We start from the raw sequence: 15,908 nt of genomic DNA, 5'->3' as shown, positions 1-15,908 counted from the left end.
TTACCCTTTTTTGAAATTGTCTTGAACGATCTAGACTGTCTCTTTATGTTTCTCTCAAGTGCATTTTCTATTTTTTCTTGTTTAATTGCCTTTAATAATTGTCTTTTCTTTATATTTTCTACACTAGTCAATACCTTAGCAACATTTCTCTTAGCACCTTTAGGTGTTGAAACAACAGGAATGGGCATAATTTCTTGTAATGATTTTGACGGTGATGGAAAAATAAATGAATTCTGTATGCCTGATGTAGATGCTATTGGACTCGCTGGTGTTGTTGAATTTTCTGATATTGAACTATCAGATGTTGTAGTACTTTCAAGTGTTGTTTGTGTAATTTCAGTCAACCTTTGTTGTGCTGTGGAATCAGACACACTGAAAAAGTGGTCTGGAATCGCACCTGTGTCGAAGGGATAAATGCCACAGGCTCTAAAGCCAGAAGTAGCATTATGCACCGTAGCTGACTTTTGCCATGCCTTAGACACCAGCTTTCCAACTTCATTCCTTGAAATGTTCCTTTCCTTATTAGAAAGCATCCAATCTTTAGTTGCTTGATTATAATAGCTTTTAAAAGAATGGAAAAATGATTTATCCAAAGGTTGGAGAGCATTGGTTGTGTGCCCTGGAAGACATACAATGATAATGTCATTTGCATCGGCAAACTCCAACATATCTGGGTCATTGCAATGTGAAGCATGCCCATCTAGGAGTAGAATACACTTGCCAGGAGATTTCCTTGGCACAAAATGTTCCTTCAACCACAACATAAATATCTCACTATTCATATATGAAGACTTTTGATTCATATAAACTTTAGAACCTGCAGGCAAATCGTTTCCAACCGCTGTCTTTTTATTTTTCCCCTTTATGATGAGTACGGGGGGCAAAAAGTGACCCTCCGCATTGTTGCATGCTACAACAGTCACTGATTCACCCTTCTCTTTTGACGTTACCACATGAACATCCTTACTGCCTTTCCCTGAGATAACACTGCCTGGTTTATTTATTAATTGTATCCCACTCTCATCCATGTTATAAATGCTTTGTGGCATTTTTTCAAGGTTATGTTTTATAAGTTCATTGCGAAGAACCTCATAAAATACAGCCACACTCTGTCTATTGAGCCCCTGCCCTTTTGCTACAGACAACCCTTCACCTTTACGAATGCTGAGATCTGGATTTCTTTGTAGAAATGATTTCAGCCAATCGTATCCTGCCATCTTTTTCTCTTGAGAAAATATATGTTTGATATTTAATTTTTCAGCAAACTAAAACGCTATAGATCTTACAAGGGTACGATCTGGTGCAAAGCCAGCAACTGCAAGTCGCTTAATATGAGCCACCAATCTTCGTTGATGCTCAAATCCAAGCATCGGTGGTGGTCCCAAGCCATGTTTCACTAGATCAGCTGATCTGTATCTTCTTAATAGTGTCTTCTTTAATATGCCATATTGCTTAGACACAGCATTTAAACCCAACTCATTACTTTTTAATTTTTGTATTGCTTGTTTTAATTGTTCCTCCGTCCATGTTGCTCTGGCAGGAGCATTTGCTTTTCGGACATATACCCGTGGCATGTTTTGAAACAGATTAATTGTACTATGAATTCATGGTGTATCTCTCCTTCAATTTTGAGGTGCATCTATACCTACATTGAGGGATAGATGCACCTCTGCATAAAAAAACCATTACGCAGAAAAAAAGGTTAAAACGCGTTGTTATAGCGAGAGGAGAAACTACTGCCTCTATATAAACCAATAATAATAGTTAAAGCTACACGATATCTAGGTAATAAAAAATTTACTCATCGTTCACACAAATTTTTCGCCTGAAACCCAACACAACGAAAAGTTTTTTCAATTTTAATGATCTTAAACCGCACGATCGATGTGATTTGTTTAATAGAGTTATGTTTGTAGACAAGAGCACGCGTCTTAAGCGTTGAAACAATGCTGCCACTTATGTAGTGTGGCCAGAACAGTAACTGGTGCATCTCTCCGCTAGGTGCGTCTCCCCCAGAATGACCCTATGGAAATTTCTAACGCATCCCCACTCATTTTTGGGACTATATAAACCCTTTGGTTTCTACCCTCTTTGGTTCAAAGCAGTACAGTCACGTGTAGAGTAACGTCGTATCACGCTCGTACAGAGTTGGCTAAATTTAGTATGATCGAGCTAAAGTCTCGTCAGAATCATAGTTAACCTCATAGAATCCGCGAGTTCGCTTTCTATTCTATTTGGCACTTTGAAATAGCCACTCGTACGCCCCGCATCGCCAGTGCGTCAACACCGTGCAAATCAGTAGTAACTTACACACTTTTACCATACTATTTAATCGCGACACTTACATTTGTACAATAATTAGTTATTGAATACATGAATGGTGTTCACGTCTAAATCGAGTAGATTCTTTAAACCCATCTTTTACTCAGCGATCCTTATAATATTAGTAGCACTCACCCACTGATACAACTTTACCGCTCGAGTTGTATCCAACATAAATTAAGAGTTACGAGGCATTACTAACATTTCCCGCGACCCCCTGATCTAGCATCAGGTTCGTTCGCAACCTTATCCAAAACAAGGAATCTTTACCAACCCAGTGGCTCCCCGATTTCGCATCGAGTTCGTCCACGCACCTAACTAACAAATTCATAAACCGTATTCCTTGGGAAATACCCTTCTCGCCGGCCTCTCGCGTTGCCGCAGTCCCGGCTCGTAGCACGGATAGAGGGACGGGTATGCTTGTGTGGTGCGGTACAGGCACTAGGAGCGGGTACGCTTGGTCATAGAGTGGAGGTAGCCCCCGTGGGCGAAAACTCACGGTTCTGGCATCACTGAGTGTGGGCATGGAAGATAATATATAAGGTATGGAGAGGGGAAGGATGGCCAGAGGAGTGAAAAGAGGGGTTAGTGATCCCGATAGTTAAAAAGGGAGAAGGGGAGAGGGTGGAGGAATACAGGGGAGTCGCAGTAATGCCAACGCTGTATAAAGTGTACGCGGCAGTGCTGGCAGAGAGGCTGGTGGGGGAGATGGACGAGAGGAGAATGGTGCCAGAGAATCAAACAGGATTCAGGAGGGGGATGGGAACGATAGACAATATATATGTGCTCAACTACATGATAGGAAGAAGAGTCGAGAGATCAGGAGAGAAAATGATAGCGCTGTTTATCGATTTGAAGGCGGCCTTCGACTCGGTAGACAGGGGGGGTGCTATGGAAGACGATGGAAGAGAGGGGGGTGAGTGGGGATTTAAGGAAAAGGATTGAGGAAGTGTACGTGGAGACTAAGAGCAGGGTGAGAATAGGCGGCGAAGTGGGGGAGAGTTTTTGGTCGGCGAGAAGGGTAAGGCAGGGGTGCCCTCTAAGCCCCCACTTGTTCAGCATTCTAATGGCGGACTTGGAGAAAGAGTTGGAGAAAGGAGGTTGGGGAAGGGTAAGGATTGGAGGAGAGAAAATAAGGTCGTTAGCTTATGCGGACGATGTGGTGCTGGTAGCAGAAGATGAAAGCGAGATGGGGGGAATGATAGGTAAGCTAGAAAGATATTTGGATAGGAAGATGCTCACGTTGAATGTGGAGAAGACGAAAATAATGAGGTTTGCGAAAGGCGGGGGGAGGAAGAAAAAATGGAGTTGGAGGTGGAAAGGAAGAAAAATAGAGGAAGTGAAGAAAATTACATATTTAGGATAAGAGATAGGAAGGAATGGGGGGCAAGAAGGGCAGGTGACAGCTAGAGTAAGAGAGGCAGCAGTAGCAATGCGGCAAGTATGGAGAATAGGGAAGAGAAAGTTTGCGGGAGACGTAAGGAAGAGGATGTTTTTATTCGACACACTAGTGTGGACCGTCGCAAGTTATGGAGTGGAGATTTAGGGATGGCAGGAAAGGAAGGCGTTGGAGATGATGCAGGAGAGATATATCAGGTGAGTGTTGGGAGTGGAGCGGGTAACACCGGGGTACATGGTGAGGAAAGAGACGGATAAGCAGAAGTTAAGGATAGGGGCAGGAAGAAGGGCTTGGAATTTTGAGATAAGGGTGGAGGAGAGAGGGGGGAGTGGGTGGGCGAGAAAGTGTTGGGAGGAAGTAAAGAAGGGAGAGAGCAAAGAGGGAAGAGTGTCTGCATGGGAGGAAGAGAGAAAAGAATTGTATAAGGAGGTAGGAATGGAGATAGTGGAGGTAAAGAGATTAAGGGAAAGGGGAAGGGAGGGGTATGGGGAGATACAGAAAAGATACAGAGAGAGATACGAAAGGCAATCATGGGAAAAGATAAGGGGGTCAAGGTATAACAAGTTGTGCAAGTGGACGAGGGGGGAAGGGTTCCCCGAATATCTGGAAAAGGGCTGGAGGGAGGAGAGATGGAATAGGGTAGCAAGGTTCAGATTGGGGAACGGGGTGAGAGATGCAAGATACTGTGAGAAGATAGAAAAAAGGGTATGCAGAGTTTGTGAGAGTGAGGAGGAAACGTGGGAGCACGTATGGGAAAGGTGCAGGGAAAGGGGATACAAAGGTAGTTGGCAGGAGAAGGTAAGGGAGGTGTTGGGGGAAGATGGGGGTGGAGAAGGTTGGTTAAGAGCACTGGAAGAAAACAAGAGCAGAAGACAGGGGGGAGAAAGGGGAGAAGAGAAAGAGGGGAGCAGGGATTAGAGACAGAGAGAGAGGGAGTGAGAGGGAGAGAGAGGGAAAGAGAGAGATAGGGAGAGAGAGGGGGAGAGAGAGGATTGATTACTTATTAGCTTTCTCAGCTATTTTCGAGTACATTTATATTACTTTACATTTGTTGTAACGAATTCCTTCACCAGTCTCTTAAATATGCCTAAACTTCCACAGCGTTTTACTTCGTCTGGCAGTGCATTATACATTAATACTCCTTCATAAAATAGACTTTTTTGGGCACTTCTCGTTTTACGAAATTCCACTGCAATATTCCCAGCTTGCCTTGTTTGCATTGCACTTTCATCGCCTACTATTCTTAGCCTATTTCTTAAATGCTCCGGACACATGTTTGTAAAAATCTTAAAAACAAATGTACACATACAGTATTTCCTCGTTAGCGACTCGATTTTGTGTACACGATACCGACTCTTCGCTATCCCCACCACTTTTGTCTCACTCTTGCCCGGCGAAAGCTGAAACGAGATGGAACGAGAGCGAGCGAGATGCACTGAAAGCGAGCGAGGACGGTACGAGACCGACGACGCGTTGATGTTTTGTCTCGCTCCGTCTTTCGGACGCCTGACATTCTGTCCTTTGCGCTTGCGACCATCGCGCACGCTCGCCGCGCACGCAGTGTTCCATCTCGCTCCCCCCTCCGGCCAGAAAGAAGCGAGAAACGAACACTCGGAATTAGGGTTCTGTTCACGATACCGACTCAACGCCGGTCCCGACCAGCGAGTCGCTAACGAGACAATACTGTATTATGGTACAGCCTCTGTCTTACACCCATAAACTGTAACGCTTGCAGCATATCTTCGACTTTGGTTCGTCTGTCACATTGCAATATGACTCTCATGGCACGGTTCTGAGCTTTTTGTAGCCTACGTATTTGTGTTTCCCCCATATTAATTAATAACGTCCCACAATACTCAAAAATGAGGTGCTATGATTGTCTTGTATATAGTACATCTAGTACATGATGTAATACAATTTCCCACTCGATTCAGAAAACTTATTTTCTTTAACATATAATCGCAATGACCTGTAAATCGTAGTCTATCATCAATAATTACGCCTAGATACTTTATCATTTCCATCCGTTCTATTTCAGTTTTATCCAAGCATCTCACAGCCATACTACCTTCTAACTCCTTTCTTATACTTGTAACTATCATATATTTCGTTTTCCCTGCGTTCATCTTGAGTCTGTTAATATTCATCCATTCTTCCACTACATTAAATGCTAGATTCATTTTCCTCTCAACCTCCATACCACTCTCACCTGTTACATATATTAAGGTATCGTCTGCAAAAAATTTTATATTACAATCCTCTGGGCACACTTTGACGAGATCATTTATGTATATTATGAATAATAACGGACCTAGAACCGATCCTTGTGGCACTCCATATTCTGTAGACAATGTTTTAGAGCATACATCCTTATATTTTACTTGCTGCGTTCTGTTTGTTAGATACGATCTAAACCACTCAAGAACCGCACCCTTAACGCCATACTGGTACAATTTCTCTAATAACCTATCCCTATCAATCGTCTCGAATGCACACTTAAGATCCATAAATACTACTCCTACCATTTTCCTTTCGCTAATTATCAATTTCCATTCATCTGTGACTGTTTGCATTGCTGTTTCACATGAATAATTTTTCCTAAATTCTGACTGATGTTCGGTTATAATACTATTAATCTCCAAATACCTTTCAATTTGTTTTTTAACTACTGTCTCAAGTACCTTCTCATATATTGGTAGCATATTAATAGGCCTATATTCGCTTGCCCTTCTTGGTTTCTCTATCTTAGGGATTGGAATTATCGTAGATGTTTTCCATTCTTCTAAGAAACGACCTTCGCTCAATGATTCATTTATTATACTAACAAATTCTTCCCGTATTACACAAAATACCGTTTTTTATATATCACTGCTTATTCCTTCTTCTGTACCCTTTTTTTTTGGTAATTCCCTAACAATTTCTCCCAATTGTTCCCCCGTAACCATTTCGAATTTTTCCATCTCTCCCTTCTTGTCAATGACATAAATAATTCTCCTATTTACACTCGTACTATTATTTCCCTTTATAGATTTGATTATATCCTTAATACTCTTTATATAATATAAGTTGAATTTATCAGCCAAATTGCACCCTGTGGTGTCATTCAATATTTCGAAATCTACAGGGTGTCCCACTAAGGAGTGGACAGCGCGATATCTCTTAAAGTATTGTCGATAAAAATATAAAAAAAATAGGGAATTGCATGGTTCGAGGGGGGCCATTTATTAGCGCGAACGAATTTTGTTTTCGATTATTATTTTAAAAGATACGATGGTCAAGTTCGGTTTTTCAAATGGACCTATTTTTTTTGAAGACCTGAGTTCATAGTGCGTTCCAAGACAAATTCAATAAGCTTTAATGTATACACTTTATTTCCACTGGTTTTTAAGATATTGCGCTTGCAAATTTACTGATTTTCACTGCAAGAAACCCCTCTGGAATGGCAAAAAACCGGGGGCGGTCTTACTGGCGCCACGGGTGGCACTGCCTGTTGAAATGGATACTTACCTGCCAAAGGTCTACGCCAGAAAGGGCAGGCCCAAAGGCTGGACAATTCTTTTCCGTCAGAAATGCTACTTAGGTAGGTATCGTTACTTTTATTTCGCACTTGCTTCTACGCTCGGATGGCCGGTTAGGGAGCAGATAGGGAGCAGATTGTATCAGAACCAATCCAACTTGCATCCCTCCCAAAAGAACCGGCCATCCGAGCGTAGAAGCAAGTGCGAAATAAAAGTAACGATGCGCTTCTCGACACCGCAGATGTACCTACCTAAGTAGCATTTCTGACGGAAAAGAATTGTCCAGCCTTTGGGCCTGCCATTTCTGGCGTAGACCTTTGGCAGGTAAGTATCCATTTCAACAGGCAGTGCCACCCGTGGCGCCAGTAAGACCGCCCCCGGTTTTTGCCATTCCAGAGGGGTTTCTTGCAGTGAAAATCAGTAAATTTGCAAGCGCAATATCTTAAAAACCAGTGGAAATAAAGTGTATACATTAAAGCTTATTGAATTTGTCTTGGAACGCACTATCAACTCAGGTCTTCAAAAAAAATAGTTCCATTTGAAAAACCGAACTTGACCATCGTATCTTTTAAAATAATAATCGAAAACAAAATTCGTTCGCGCTAATAAATGGGCCCCCTCGAACCATGCAATTCCCTATTTTTTTTATATTTTTATCGACAATACTTTAAGAGATATCGCGCTGTCCACTCCTTAGTGGGACACCCTGTAGAAGCAATAAGCGTTGCTAATATGAAATATAAATGATCGCAATAAGCTTTAGAATGCAACATAACGTGGAATACAATAAGAATAGTAATGCAAAAATATGTATACACAAAGAAAGCATTAATGAGAATATATAGGTAATAAACGTTAGTAATACAAAATAATGAAGGTTCGCAATAAGCTTTGATAGACAAAAATAATAATAGTCAATGGTATGGAGATGAATAACAATATTAATAATTATAATTGCTTACGGTAGTTGCCGTAGAGCACTGATTTGAACACTTTGGAATCTTCCAATTATAAACTTTTAGTAATATAAGTTAGTTGCTCACGGACTTTCGTGCAGCAGAAAAATGATCGCTCTGGCCTCTCAGGACCTCGTATTTATAAGATTTTACAGGAGTATTGCGGGGGGTACGCGCGGTAAAGACCTTGACATATTTAAGAAATAAGTCGTAGTAGGACTTCCGGGGTTTTTATAAACGGTACGTCTATTAATAGACGTATTTATGTCACGTACGCCAAATATACGTCGCAATTAGGTGTCTGGGGTTTTTATGACTGCGAAAAGAGATACTCAACTCGTCGTATGGATTTCGGGTGTTTTATAGGAAAGGGGTTAGATTGGCTTGGACTCTGTGAGTCGTAAAGAGGGGATTGAGACGTGGTCTCGATTTAAGAGGGTTTTTGTAACGATGGACTTGTTTGAATTCGTTTTAAAGGGAAGGATTCGTGCCTCATGTGGCGAATAGGCGAAGGGGTTTTGTAACGATTATCTCGTGTTGGGGACCGCTAAGGTACAACATCGAGGTGGAGTTTTGTATCGATCATCTTGTATTGGGGACCGCTAAGGTACAACATTAAGGTGATCGACGATTGAGGAGATGGGGTAAGAGTTGAGTTTCAGGGACTTCGGTGGAGTGGTTTTGAGGTTTAATAATAGATTTTTGGAATAGGACCGCGCGAAAAATAGTGGGACGTCACAGTACAATGACTGACGACGATCCCTGCCGAATGGTCCCGAGAGTCGACGAATCGGCGAACGAAACATGTGTTAATATTTCTTTTGGCTGAAAGTGTGCGTGTAACGCGTATACGTATTATGTTGACGAAAATTTGGCTTGAAGAATCAGAAAAAAAGTTTTACCGTTTCCGACTGATCCATGAGACAATATTACGATATATCTGTCATGCGTGGACCGATTTTATTGAATTTGGTCTTATTCGAAAGCTTATATGCGGTTTACACAAGAAAAATGCCTTTAAATTTAGAAAATATTACAGGCGTGATGAGATATTAATGAAATAAGTTTCAGGTTAAGTTGGATTAGCCGGGCTACGAGTAAATGATAGCGGTAGCGACAGTCGACATATGCACGGTGTCGAAACATGTACTTGGCGTCGAGACGCTGCCGCGTCTCTAGATACCGTCACGCGTAGATTCACATCATATCACGCTCGTACAGAGGTGGTTAAACCTAGCAAGATCGGGCTCGAGTCCCTGTCAGAATCACAGTTAACCCCAAAGAATCCGCGAGTTCGGTTAGTATTCTACAGTAGACATTCGTATTAAACCCGACGAACGGGGCTGGCGGCGGGCGTACGACGCGTTGCGGACACTATTCCGTGCGGCCAATGCCACGCGTAAGAAAACCCAGGAGCAAGCGAAAAGGATCTAAACAGTTGACACGAAGTTGCCGTCGACTCATTCGTTCCCTCACGCTCGTTCTCGGGTTCTCTCACTGTCGACTGGTGGAGATAGTCACCGGGCGTACTACGCATGGTAAAATAGGGGCTATAACGAGGATTTACTGTATTTGGCATATTGAAATAGCCATTCTTACGCCCCGCATCGCCAGTACGTCGACACCGTGCAAGCTAGTGGTAACTTACACATTTTATTTAATTAATTAACCGCAACACTTACATTTGTACAATAACTGATTATTGAATATACGAATGGTTTTCACGTGTAAATCGCGTACACGAGGCATCACTAACATTTCCCGCGACTCCCTGATTTCGCATCAGGTTCGTCCGTGTTTGACTCCATTCCTAGAGGCTCCCTGATTTCGCATCAGATTCGTCCTCGTTTCCGATAATCCGAGCGGCTCCCTGATTTCGCATCAGGTTCGTCCGCGCACCTAACTAACAAACTTATAAACCGTATTCCTTGGGAAATACCCCTTTTGCCGGCATTTCGCGTTGCCGCAACCCCGGCTCGTAACATTTATGAAGGCGAAGAAAAAAATTGTAATTTTTATTTTCGAGGACTTTTGCTTAAACATTTATGACGGTGCATGTATCTAGATATGCCAAAAAGATAATTTTGTTTCCTTATTTTCATTGTTTGATATTTCATGAATGTTTCCTGAAAATTAGGGACTGAAATTCGCAAAAATATCAAAGATATAGTCATTAGAAGTGAAGTGTGCTCATTGGTGACAGAGACGTAATGGCATTAAAGCTGCCGTCTCATTTTTGTTATGGTCCGAATCGATCGAAGCGTCCCTTGCAAACAGACGCACCCTAATGAAACTACTGCGGTCGATAAAAAGAAATTATACCGAGGTGACATCTCCGGTATTCTACGTAGACTAATTTTTTACGCATAGTTGCCATATTTTCTGTTCTCTCTGTCTCTGCCACGCTGTTGCCACAGCTGGTCCTATCGAGAAGTCATGAAGGAATAGGGCACGACAGCTGCGTCTAGCGTCAGAGCAGGGTTCGGCGGACTCTAGCTACCGCTGATGGAGGGGGAAACACCTACAGGAGTGGTGGTTATGTGTGCGTGACTGACTCAGGCGCAGTTCATACATCACCGAAGTGTAACACGCCGATCGTAATAAAATTTATAAATGCTATAATTCTTCTAGGAACATATGACGCTTTCTTTTTTATGTAACTATACATCAAATTATCTTTTATATCAACAAGAATTGTCTATTGTTTAAATACAAATTTAATAACGGAATCATTTTTTTAAATCATCAATTTGGACAAAAAGTATATTTCAATACTTTTGTACATGCTTTTCTTCGGAATTGTTATTCTACGGTTGTAAAAATTTATTAATATAAACTAGAGATCAGTACTAACAATACGTATACAGTATTTCCTCGTTAGCGGCTCGCTGGTCGGGACCCTAATTCCGAGTTTTCGTTTCTCGCTTCTTTCTGGCCGAAGGGGGGAGCGAGATGGAACACTGCGTGCGCGGCGAGCGTGCGCGATGGTCGTGCACGCAAAGGACAGAATGTCAGGCGTCCGAAAGACGGAGCGAGACAAAACATCAACGCGTCGTCGGTCTCGTACCGTCCTCGCTCGCTTTCAGTGCCTCTCGCTCGCTCTCGTTCCATCTCGCTCCAGCTTTCGCCGGGCAAGAGTGAGACAAAAGTGGTGGGGATAGCGAAGAGTCGGTATCGTGTACACAAAATCGAGTCGCTAACGAGGAAATACTGTATGTGGCAGGTTGTAGGTTGTACCAGTTAGATTTGTTGATCCTGTTATCAGCGCGTTGGTTAGGTTGGTCTAGTTTTGTGGTCCCATTCCAGAGACTGCTTGCGCGAACGAGATGTTTCTCTTGGTTGTGGCCGCTATATTGGTGAGCCTATTCATAACTGTTAGTGATCTTGCTTCTGCGACAGCTCTTTTCTTTTCCAGGGCGAATTTAATATAAGAGCATCCTTTGTACGAGGCTGGAAGTCCAGATTGTCCACAGTTAGCACATTTGAGATGTTGCCTTCCATCTTCCATAAGGATAGGACAATTGCCAGGTTCGTGCGAATCGCCACATTTCACGCATCTGAATTGTAAGTGGCAATTTTTACTTGCGTGTCCAAGCCTTTGACATTTTTTGCATTGGAAGAGGCTGGGTCGCCTGAGGTGCTCCCAATGGACTTTCTGGAAAGCTATGCTTTTGATTTTGAAGAGTTCCGCCGTCTTGCTGGTATTGGAGACCTGTATAAGGTGGTGATGCTTGTCAGGGAGTGATTTGTCAAAGACGAATTTGGATATGTTTAATACTTCTAGGTTAGGAATGTTCAAGTTCGTGATTTCCTGTTTTATATAATCGAGGGTGAAGTCGCCTCTGATACCTTTTAACAGTATCGATTTGGGTTTTAGACTCTTAGGTGTGTAAGTAAAGAAACGTACTTCGTTTGCCAGAAGCGTTTCAGAAATTATTTTGTAGTGCTCTGAACTGGTGGTGAAAATAGTATGGTTATCTTTGTCAGTCTCTTTGATCAGGAATGCTGATTTAGGTATGTTAGAGGCAGCGATGTAATTAATAAGTGTGTTGATGTTTGTGTTAACCGTATAGATCGGTGGTTGCCTATTTGTTTTTCTTGGGTTGCTAACAGACTTGATATTTACATGCGGTACTTCCTCTGTTTCCATGATTTCTTCATCTGAGAGTACTTGGTATCTGTTTACATCAGTATTAGGTGTATTCAAATTAGCAGTCGTGTTAGCCGACTTTTTGGTTTTTTTGGGAAATTCCCATAAGCCGTCATCGGCTGATGTGCTGGGGAGTTGCAATTCCTCAGATGACTTTGAGGTTATGGTCTCGGCTGACTTTCTCTTACCGCGAGCTGCATTAAGGTTAGGTTTAACCCTACTTACGGTCTTAACATTATCTTCCTTGAGGTATTGTTTGTATAACTTATCCAGTTGGATCGAATGCAGTCTGGGTGCTTTATATTGGCGTGGTTTCAGGAGCGTTTCTGGTGCAATATTCTCTTTTCCGGCCTTCATCATAGGCAAACGTCGCTTCTCGCCATGTGGCGGTTGAGACGACATTATTCCCAAAATCTTACTAGGCGTTTACGCCTCATTACGGGCATCGAGAGCCAATACGAGAATTAGTATTGTTAGATTAGTATCTCTAGCCACTGATTGATGATGATTTTGATATATAACACTCTTTATTGTTCAGTTTCACTGTTAAATAATACACAAATTTACGGAGGTACAGCGCGCACCAGTCACCTCAGTCGTCCAGTCAGTCTCATGCTCTACCGACTGAGCTAGCCAGGCATTTTCTCTACCGTTGCGCTACCGACGTTCTTGGAAATACACTAAGTGATTCTGAATATATGGTGCAAGTCACACTTCTCATTGACTGGATTTATTTACTTTTCTTTAATTCATATACTGTTTCGCGGCATGCTAAGACATTGAACATCACACGAAAGACTTATTTTATGAAAAATGTACAAAAGTTCGACGCACAAGTTGCTCTGACACGCCGCGAGAATCAGTTTTTGATTTTTCTAACTACGGCGCACCAAATCAAAAAATCTGAAAAAAAATCCAAGATAATAGTAATAGTAATATGTACTTGCCGTAAAAATATATAAGTGGTGCCAAGATTGCGTGAATACGAAATCGGCATTTTTCCGCATTTTTTTCAGTTTATCATTTTTCATAACGTGAATTTTCAATTTAAAAATCTGAAAAAATTCTATAATATGTGCCTGGATAACTGCTATATCTCTGATTTTTTTCAAAATTTTTCATGCAATAGGATAGCAGAAATTGAGAAAAAACATGTTTTTCAATTTTTGCCCTTTACTACCCCCCAGATCAAGATATCAACTTGAAAATTGTCAAAAATAGTTCTTTTTTGATAAGCTATCGAATGATCCATCGCAACTCGAATTTGGCTCTGGGGCAATTTTGAACACCTTATTCGGCTATACCCTTTCGAACCGAGGGACGATGCGACAGAATTTACTGAATACGTGTAACGCTGTCTCATTTTTAATCTTTTATTACCTACGAATTACTCCAATAAGTGAAAATTGTTTAATGTATTCCTGTTTGGTATCCGTTCCATCGGATATAATGGTACAAGCGGTTTTTTTTTATGAATGTGGTACTGGAAGCGATGTCAAGGTCAAGTTAATTTTTTGTAATAGAACGGTATATTCTTTTATTGAGGTGTTACAGGATGATATTTCGATTTCTCGCTATGTATCTATTTGGGGATTTCGTCCGGGTAATAGGTAATCGGTAATAGGTGCCCTGCTAGTATAAAATTGTATTTGTTGAGAACAATTTTAAAATAAATGGTCTAAATTTTTTTTTTTAAGTGTCATAAGTTTTATTAAGGGGGTAGACACGTCACGTGACCTGGCCGATTCGGCAGGTCGGTATTACAGCATTTTTTTCTGCACAGAAATGGTAATACCGATAGATCGACGATTACCCGGTGAACGCGAGAGGGAGCTGTTTGCTATTTCTGTATTCTATTCTGAATAAGGAAAGAAATTCTCAGCTGTTCCGTTATACTTATAAAAATTTAAACGGAAAGTCGGCTGGTACTGTAAACGTAGAAAATTCAGTGTACATTTTAATTACTTGAAATGTGCTTATGCTACAATATTCTACGTTAGCAGTAAGGAATTCTAAGTGGAAAGGGAAAATAGATCAGGGAATGTCCCCAGAAAATGAAATTTGTTAGGTTAGACATTTTTTTATTAGCAAAGCACCGAAACAGAACATGAAATACACTTATTACACGTCCTCTGCAGAAAGCAGTTATCAACAAACATTATATATACAAAATTGTATTGAATGTTGAATTGGGCTAGTGAAAATGCGCAGACTGGATGCGCGTGATTATTATGTGGTCGGCTCCTCGAAGTGACAGAAAATATAACCTAAATGTATGCTATCTGACAACAAATGTTTAGCGGCTATTTCGTTCTTTTACGAAACGTTTGTGAACTTTTTAGCATCCTTTCAAAACATTATTATTCCGCCACAACAGCATCTTTAGGAAATCGAGTATAGCATATAGGTTATATTTTCCGTCACTTCGATGACAGAAAATCCGTTCGTGAAATCCGCTATTGAAAATGCGCAGGCTGGATGCGCGTGATTATTATGTGGTCGGCTCCTCGAAGTGACAGAAAATATAACCTAATTGTTATACCCGATTTCCTAAAGATACTGTTGTGACGTAATAATAATAGTTTGAAAGTATGATAAAAAGTTCACAAACGTTTCGTAAAAGAACGAAATAGCCACTAAACATTTGTTGTCAGATAGCATACATTTAGGTTATATTTTCTGTCACTTCGAGGAGCCGACCACATAATAATCACGCGCATCCAGCTTGCGCATTTTCAGAAGGGGATTTCACGAACGGATTTTCTGTCATCGAAGTGACAGAAAATATAACCTATATGCTATACCCGATTTCCTAAAGATACTGTTGTGACGTAATAATAATAGTTTGAAAGTATGATAAAAAGTTCACAAACGTTTCGTAAAAGAACGAAATAGCCACTAAACATTTGTTGTCAGATAGCATACATTTAGGTTATATTTTCTGTCACTTCGAGGAGCCGACCACATAATAATCACGCGCATCCAGCTTGCGCATTTTCAGAAGCGGATTTCACGAACGGATTTTCTGTCATCGAAGTGACAGAAAATATAACCTATATGCTATACCCGATTTCCTACAGATACTGTTGGAGCGTAATAATAATGTTTTGAAAGGATGCTAAAAAGTTCACAAACGTTTCGTAAAAGAACGAAATAGCCGCTAAACATTTGTTGTCATATAGCATATATTTAGGTTATATTTTCTGTCACTTCGAGGAGCCGATCACATAATAATCACGCGCATCCAGCCTGCGCATTTTCACTAGCGGATTTCATGAACGAATTCTGAACTGGAATAATTATGAAACACAATGTTTACGGAGTTTATTACTATTTTATGATGCTTCAATTCCTTTAATGTTCCTGTCCATATAACCGTTGGCTATTAACAAATAATATAAAAAAAGGAATCAAAAATATTGGGAAACACCGAAGTTATGATTTTTTTTCCGCGAATCCTATGTTACGTGCCCCACTGTCGGACGTTAGCATCGCAGGCCACCCCGACGCAAAGGATAGAATAATGATTACACGGGTGTACATACGACTGAACTATATTGTTA

At 41.1% G+C, this 15,908-nt stretch overlaps 2 protein-coding genes across 2 annotated transcripts in view; both read left to right on the top strand.

Moving 5' to 3' along the window:
- LOC143377891 (uncharacterized) overlaps positions 1 to 15,908 on the top strand; it is a 168,766-nt gene that overhangs the window by 117,017 nt on the left and 35,841 nt on the right. The window lies entirely within an intron of this gene.
- LOC143377876 (uncharacterized) overlaps positions 1 to 15,908 on the top strand; it is a 475,856-nt gene that overhangs the window by 434,649 nt on the left and 25,299 nt on the right. The gene's annotated exons all lie outside the window — the stretch shown is intronic.

Source organism: Andrena cerasifolii, chromosome 16 (assembly GCF_050908995.1).
Source record: "Andrena cerasifolii isolate SP2316 chromosome 16, iyAndCera1_principal, whole genome shotgun sequence".
NCBI lineage: Eukaryota > Metazoa > Arthropoda > Insecta > Hymenoptera > Andrenidae > Andrena > Andrena cerasifolii.
This window is presented reverse-complemented; position numbering and strand designations above follow the sequence as displayed.